This window comes from Phocoena sinus, chromosome 7, assembly GCF_008692025.1.
Source record: "Phocoena sinus isolate mPhoSin1 chromosome 7, mPhoSin1.pri, whole genome shotgun sequence".
Lineage (NCBI taxonomy): Eukaryota > Metazoa > Chordata > Mammalia > Artiodactyla > Phocoenidae > Phocoena > Phocoena sinus.
Window position 1 is genome coordinate 20,865,879 of NC_045769.1, and position 7,323 is coordinate 20,873,201.

General features: G+C 45.6%; 1 pseudogene; it reads right to left on the minus strand.

The window, feature by feature from the left end:
- Window positions 1-1,331: 1,331 nt before the first annotated feature.
- On the minus strand, window positions 1,332-4,592 carry LOC116756331 (annotated as a pseudogene).
- Between the last annotated feature and the right edge of the window lie 2,731 nt (window positions 4,593-7,323).

Consider the following 7,323-nt stretch of genomic DNA (forward strand, 5'->3'; position numbering starts at 1 on the left):
ACAAGACCAAAAGACAACCCTCAGAATGGGAGAAAATATTTGCAAATGAAGCAACTGACAAAGGATTAATTTCCAAAATGTACAAGCAGCTCATGCAGCTCAATAACAAATAAGCAAACAACCCAATCCAAAAATGGGCAGAAGACCTAAATAGACTTTTCTCCAAAGAAGATATACAGACTGCCAACAAACACATGAAAGAATGCTCAACATCATTAATCATTAGAGAAATGCAAATCAAAACTACAATGAGATATCATCTCACACCAGTCAGAATGGCCATCATCAAAATATCTAAAAACAATAAATGCTGGAGAGGGTGTGGAGGAAAGGGAACACTCTTGCACTGCTGGTGGGAATGTGAATTGATACAGCTATTATGGAGAACAGTATGGAGGTTCCTTAAAAAAGTACAAATAGAACTAGCATATGACCCAGCAATCCCACTACTGGGCATATACCCTGAGAAAACCATAATTCAAAAAGAGTCATGTACCAAAATGTTCATTGCAGCTCTATTTACAATAGCCCAGAGATGGAAACAACCTAAGTGTCCATCATCAGATGAATGGATAAAGAAGATGTGGCACATATATACAATAGAATATTACTCAGCCATAAAAAGAAACGAAATTGAGCTATTTGTAATGAGGTGGATAGATCTACAGTCTGTCATACAGAGTGAAGTAAGTCAGAAAGAGAAAGACAAATACTGTATGCTAACACATATACATGGAATTTAAGAAAAAAAAAAGGCATGAAGAACCTAGGGGTAAGACAGGAATAAAGACACAGACCTACTAGAGAATGGATTTGAGGATATGGGGAGCGGGAAGGGTAAGCTGTGACAAAGTGAGAGAGAGGCATGGACCTATATACACTACCAAACGTAAGGTAGACAGCTAGTGGGAAGCAGCTGCATAGCACAGGGAGATCAGTTCGGTGCTTTGTGACCACCTAGAAGGGTGGGATAGGGAGGGTGGGAGGGAGGGAGATACAAGAGGGAAGAGATATGGGAACATATGTATATGTATAACAGATTCACTTTGTCATAAAGCAGAAAATAACACATCATTGTAAAGCAATTATACTCCAATAAAGATGTAAAAATAAATAAAGTACTGATTTTAAAAGCTAATAACTTAAAAGTGCCACACACAAAACAAATAGTCCACAAAACATTCTCCTTTCCTTCCGAAGGTTTTATGATGCATTGTTATCATTAACCAGTCTTTTGCTATTAAACTTAAATGGCCAGTTGAGACAAATTGTTCTGGGACCGTTCTTCCACCACTGATTAAGACTGGGGTGGCAGGTATTGGGGATAATGTTCATTTAGCCTTCTGAGCTTTCTGGGCAGACTTGGTGACCTTGCCAGCTCCAGCTGTCTTCTTGTCCACTGCTTTGATGACACCCACAGCAACCAACTGTCTCGTGTCTCTAACAGCAAAATGGCCCAGAGGAAGATAGTCACAGAAGCTCTCAAAACACATGGGTTTGCCAGGAACCATATCAACGATGGCAGCATCACCAGATTTCAAAACTTTGGGGCCATCTTCCAGCTTTGTCCCAGAAGGACAATCAATCTTCTCCTTCAGCTCAGCAAACTTGAAAGCAATGTAAGCTGTGTGACAATCCAGCTATGTGACAATCCAGCACAGGTGCATATCCAGCTCTGATTTGGCCTTGATATAATCACCTGAGCTGTGAAGCCAGCTGCTTCCATCGGTGGGTCATTTTTGCTGTCACCAGCCACACTGCCATGATGAACATCTTTGACATACACGTTCTTGATATTGAAGCCCACATGGTCCCCAGGAAGAGCTTCACTCAAAGCTTCATGGTGCAGGAAACCGCTGTCTCACTGGTATCTTCTGAAGAGCCGTATAGAATGCACTCATAACTCCATGCTACAGAGGGATGGAAAGAGACGAACACTTTTCCGTCAACTTCCATCCCGCTGGTCAGAGGTTGTCCCATGGCGGTTAACTCCCTTACCCTTCATGGTTTGTACCTCACCAATGACCAGGAGTTTCCTATACAGTAACAGCAGAGAAGTGCCAGCAAGAAGCAAAGGATACAGGATGCAGCTTAGATGAGGACTGCTGGGGGCTCTGAGCTAGTTGCCTCCACAGTAATTGTGTAAAATGCAGGCCAAGAGGATGTGCAGTTAAGTTTTGCCAGATTTAACAAAAATACAATATGCTCAGTTAAATATGAATTTTCAAATCAACAATGTATGCAATATTTGGGACATGCTTATATTAAATAAATTATTCATTATTGATTTGAAATGCAAATTTGACTGCATTTCCTGTATTTTTTCCGACTACCCTATGTACAATGCACAATTGGGCACAGACGGCAGGACACACTAAGCCCCAGCCCTACCTCTCCAGTCGCCTTTAAGGACTTTGTCTATCTGCCTTGAAGATCTTTAAATTTCCCATTTCTCCAAGCTTTGGATATAGAAGTAGCTCAATTATGACTGATGACCTGTGGCTTCTCTGTACAAGGCAGGAGAGGTGGCAGGGAAAAAAAATGCAGCCAGGTGAGATGAAATGGGACACAGAATTTCCAGTTCTTCAGGGACTCAAAGCCCAGGAGAGGAATCCTGTGCTTGACACAGGTAAGACCTCGTGCTGAGCAAATCCAGGCGGGTGCTGGACTCCCCACCGTGCCCCTCCATGGCTGTGAGCATTTGCAGCAATGCCAAGGCCTACAGGGAATGAAAGATCAGAAATACTCATTTTCAGTAAAAATGAGGATACCGATGTCAAAAGCCAGTGTTTTTTTCCCGCAAATCCTTTTGTTGTTTTCAGGCACAACTGTCTTCTCAAAAATACCAAATGTGATCATCTTTAAAACATTCGAGTTAGTAGGTGCTTCTTATTTTGAGTTCAGGAATAAAAAGAAAAAAAAAATTAAGTGCTTAAAAAACAATACTCTCTATATTTTTTTCTCGTAGCTTCAAACTTTCCAGAACTTTTACATTGTTCATTAGTGAGGCCTCCTCACTATGGACCCTTCTGATAGACCCTTCTGATAGACCCTTGTGCTATCAGAAGCCAAACTTCCCTCCTGCCCAGGTCCTTAATCTAACCCGGGTGACAGCTCTACTTGAATTCCTGGACTTTGTCCCTCATCCCTGGTGAGGATGAAGCTGAATTGTATTGAAGCTGTGTTTGCTATATTGGAACCTTGAGTCTATCTCACACCCAGGGCCTCTGGACAAGAGGCTGAAGCTGTACGCTCACCTTCATGTGGGATCGGCCCCACCAGCAGATGTCTGAGCTGTAAGAATTCCAGAGCATGGCTTCTTCTGAGTCTTAGTTCCCAAAAGTGGGGTGGAAAGGACCATGGGGTCATCTTGGCGAGCCTCTTCATTCCATCAATAAAGATGCTCCATCCCACAGGTCATAGGTAACTGGTCCAAGATCCACACCTGGATTCTGCCATTCGACAGAATCAAGAGAAGAACCCAGTGGTCCTCCCATTACCCCTACAACAGCCTCACCCCACTGCCCCATCCTTCCCTCTGATTGTATATTTGTGTTGTCCCACTGTGGCAGGAGCTTAGGTGTGATAACAAACAGAGCTCCCTACCTAACCAACAGGGACCAGTTTTCCAAGACTACAACTGCAAACTTTTATTCTTAATGACTCGGAAGGCGTATCAGAGCCTTATGTTGCCCAGAGCAGTAACCATAAATAGCTTCCTATGGAGGAAATCTGTATGCAGACCCTGGCTCTGTCATTTAATATTCATGTAACTTTGGGCAGGTCACATAATCTTCTAGAACCCCAGCTTGCCTGAAACCTGGACAGGTGATCTCTGCCCGACTCATTGAGTTATCGTGAGGAACAAATGACTTCCCGTGTCCCATGCAGTAGCCACTAGCCACATGTGGCTATTTAAGTTGAAACATAAATAAGACAAAGTAAAAATTCAATCCCTTATCCACACGACATTTCAAGTGCTGAGTAACCACATGTGACTAGCAGCTACCATACTGGACAGGACAGATATAAACACCATCACAGGAAATTCTATTGTACAATGTGGCACAAGGATACTCAAAACTCGCCTCAGTCACCGGGTCCTTCATAGTTTAGTCTCAGCCTTCCTGTCCAGGTTCTTCTCCTGCCACACCCACCCCTCTGCTCCCTTATATTCTATACCAAACCACATGTTCTTCCTGGCTGGTACTTCCACCTGTTCATGACTTGCTTCATGCAGTTTTCCTTTGTTGAGAACGCCCTCCCTACCCTGTACCCCATGCTATCTTCTGCTCCCGTCTGCCTAGAAAACCTGCTCACCCCCTGGCCCAGTGCAAAAAGTTCCTTCTTGGAGGCAGTGTCCACAATGCTCCCGGAAGACATCAATCAGTCCTTTTTCTCCGGATCCTCCATTGATGACCCAACTGCAACCTCTACACCCTGAAACCGTTAATGTGCTGGTCTCTGAAGCCCTTGAGGGCAAGGACTGGGTCTCATTCACCTTTGTTCCCCAGGGGTTTTGCCCAGTGCTGGGAAGAGTAGAGGTCTTGGTCAATGTCAACACCATGGATCTCGTTTCGTGCTACCATCATGCTCCCTCAGCACAGTGGTTCCCAGTGCTGGCTCAGTCTTAGTTATGTGCTTTTAAGAGAAAAGTTTCCCTACACGTTGCTCGTTCCCCCTGAGCCAGCAAAGTTGTGGAGAGAAGAAGAGTTGGAAGCAGGAGCTCGAGTCATGGTGGCGGCCATGGGGAAGAGGGCAGTTGAAGAAAGCAGGCTCTGAGGGGAAGAGCTGGTCCCTAGGAGGGAGGGGACGAGGAAGGGCAGTCCCAGAACACACACGCGGACCATTCTCTCCCAGTGGGATACTCTCTGCCTGACCTCTCTGACAAGCAGCACTGGCAGCTCTCCCAGCCTCCCACGTGGGTATTCTCCTCAGGGCACTGCCCCACGCAACTGTCCCACAGGCCCTGGGACCAGCAGAGCCTCCTGTAGCTAGAGACCCAGTGTCAGCTCCAGGAACTTCTTCCAAATGATTGCATCCATGCCCTGTCCCTCACTGCCTCTCCCACCAACATGTTCTCCTGTGTTCTTTTTTTTAGTAGACTATGCAAATCAGTTAAACAAGAGAAACGTATATACTTTATGTAGTGTACCTGTCTAATTTCTTGGGTTTTTTAATAAATTTATTTTATTTAGTGTTGGCTGCGTTGGGTCTTCGTTGCTGTGCATGGACTTTCTCTAGCTTTCGGGGAGCGGGGCTACTCTTCGTTGCGGTGCGTGGGCTTCTCATTGCGGTGGCTTCTCTTGTTGAGCACAGGCTCTCGGCGCTAGAGCTTCAGTAGTTGTGGCACATGGGCTCAGTAGTTGTGGCTCGTGAGCTCTAGAGTGCAGGCTCAGTAATTGTGGCCCACGGGCTTAGTTGGTCCTCGGCATGTGTGATCTTTCCGGACCAGGGCTTGAACCCGTGTCCCCTGTATTGGCAGGCGGATTCTTAACCACTGCACCACCAGGAAAGTGCTGTCTAATTTCTTATTCCTGTTTTTTATTTTAATTTTTTTCTAACGCAATTATTTTATTAAAGTTCCAGAAGATACTGTAAGCCAAACATTTTTGGACATTTTGATTTGGGGAAGAGTTTCAAAGATACACATTTTTTTTTAAGAAAAAAATTTGAAATCACAATACATTTCAAATCTCCTATCCCATTAGCTCTTTTTCCAATCATTTCTTAGAAAGAAAGTCTTTTCTTTTTTAGGTTACTAATTTTTAACTTAATTATTATATACCTTAAAAAAATTTTATAGAGGTAACATTGGTTTATAACATTGTATAAATTTCACATGTACGACATATTTCCATTTCTGTATTACGCTACAATGTGCTCACCACCAAAAATTTAGTTCCCATCCATCACCATGCAGTTGATCCTCTCCTCCTGTGTTCTTAGTTTGACGACCAGCCCCACCATCCTTCCAGCTTCCTGGCTAGAAACCTCCTATCACACTTGGTCTCCCCCTTCCTTCCCCTCCAAGACCATCTCCTGCCATTACTCAGAAAGTCCCACCCATCTGACCACCGCGGTGGCCGTAACTCTCTGCCACTGGACTTATCGGGTCCCCATCTCTTCTCGCGTGGACCACATCAATGTAATGGTTTCCCATCTGGGCTTTTCCTCTCTAACCTGTGGCCCTTTCCTTCCATCCTGTCAGAGCCATCCTCCTAGAATACAAATCGTTCTCCTCCTCCTGGTCTCTATTTTTCCACCATTGCCCACGGGGGCAAAACACAAGCCAAACTCCTTAAACAAACACTCAAGTCCCTCCCAGATCTGACCCCCACTCACGCTGGCTGCCTTCCCTTCTCTGGGACACACCATCCACTTTCCCACTTGTATGTCTTTTCTCTACCTCCCCTGTCCCCACCCCACACACAGCTTCCAAGTTCAGCTCAAACATGACCCCCTCCGTGTGACCCTAGGGACATGCTGCCATTGGCTTCACAGCCGACTCCCACATATACGAGCTAAGTGACCTTGAGAAGGTTACTGAACCCCACCACGCCTGTTTCCTCATCTGCAAAACAGGACCATAGCATTGCTGACCAGTCGTTAGCAGACTGAATAAGCTACTTCATTAAAAGCACATACGTAGCACCTGGCACGTGGCTTTCTTTCCACCACCGGTGGAGGTGGTGGTGTCTTCCCGGCAGATCTCTCAAACTCTGCCTCCCCGCTTCAATCACAGTTTGCCGGACTCTCCTGCATAGAGCTTAATTATTTGGCTCTGAAATGAGATTGTTTTTGTCCACGGCTGCCTCACTCAGAAGACTCAGGAAGCCAGTCTGGTTTACCTGTCACCTCCCCAAGCCCAGCACAGAGTAGACCCCAGGGAGCCTCCTGCTTGGATCCTGCCACCTCCACCCACTCCCAATAAAGGTCTCTTTAATTCTGACTCCACAGGGCTCACACGTGAGAGTGTGGGCAGTGGAGAGGGTGTTTGTGAGATAGCGTGAGAGTGTGTGAGTCTGCTGGAGCACGTGTGTGAGTGAGAGTGTGTGTGAAAGTGAGTACGTGTGAGCCTGTCTGTGTGTGAGTACATCGTGTGAGGGAGGGTGTACGTGAGTAGATGAGAATGTGTGTGTGAGTGTGTGAGTGTGCATTGGACCAGGCCACTTTCCAGTCCAAATCCTGTCATTTTCCCGTCCATTCGGCTATCCCTGTGGTCAAAATTTCTGCGTGTCTGTTAACAAAGCTACAAAACAGCTTATTTCCACCGCTCGTTTCCTACACTGCAGAGAGTGTGCAGGGCTGAAGAGGAGTAAG